This window comes from Cynara cardunculus, assembly GCF_001531365.2.
Source record: "Cynara cardunculus var. scolymus isolate 2C chromosome LG 9, CcrdV1, whole genome shotgun sequence".
Taxonomy (NCBI): Eukaryota; Viridiplantae; Streptophyta; class Magnoliopsida; order Asterales; family Asteraceae; genus Cynara; species Cynara cardunculus.
The window spans coordinates 1,044,038-1,045,152 of NC_037536.1; positions in this window are offsets into that span (position 1 = coordinate 1,044,038).

A 1,115-nucleotide genomic window follows, 5' to 3' on the forward strand; every position below is an offset into this window, starting at 1 on the left:
AGATCCATATGCAATAGCTGAAGAGGTGCATTCACTGAAGAGATTTGCTTCGACTTGACGCTAGCTCTTGTGTATTTTCCGTTTTCACATGTTGAGCAAAGAGATTCCTTTGCAAAAGAATGTTGAGGAAGACCAGTGACAAGATCATTTTTTGACAGCTCACTGAGTGTCTTGAAGTTGAGATGAGATAGCCGTTTGTGCAATAACCAGTTAATATCTGATGAGGCTTTGGAGAAGAAGCAGCTATTCTCGGTGAGAGAAGAATTSATATTGATGATGTATACATTCTCTAGGCAAGAACCGGTTAAAGCAACCTTATCATCTTTGTCAAGAACATGACATGAATTCTTTAAGAATTTAACTGTATAATCTTTACCACACATTTGACTGATGCTAAGAAGATTGTGCTTCAGTCCTTCAACATATGCAACGCGTTTGAAAGTTGTTGCACCATTGGTTAATATACTAAAACCTTTGGTATATCCTTTTACATTTCCACCAAAGGTTACGGAAGGTCCTCTTTCTTCCATGAAATGAGATAGAAGAGATTTATCTCCAGTCATATGTCTTGAACATCCGCTATCAAGATACCATATGCCTTTGACATCCTGTACAAGGAAACCAAATAAGAATGCTATTGGTACCCAGCTATTGGGGTCCAGCTTTGTTAGAGGCTTCATCATCTGATGCTGAAGAACCAACATCAGTAGATGGCATCACCGAACCTAAAGAGGTTTGAGTGGAAAGAGGAACAACCTCTGATACTATTAAGATAGTTTCAGTGGAAGTCTTCATTGAGCCTGATAAAGAGGCTTCAGTGTTAGGAACTACAACATCTGATGCTGAAGATTTTTCAGCAGGAGTTGTCTTCACTGAGCCTGAAGAAGAGGCTTCAACGGTTTTCTTCACCTTGGTTGCTAGTGCAGCCTTTGTGGATGATTTCACCTTGGTTGATTTCGTAGCCTTTGCTACTTTCCTACCCTTAGCTGCTGAACCAGCTTTGGCGGCAGAAGGACACTTGCTGGCAATATGTGTTTTCTCACCACAGTGTTTACACTTCCTAAAGCTGAGAGTAGCTTTAGGGCCAGGAAGTATCAGACTAGAAGCAAGACCAG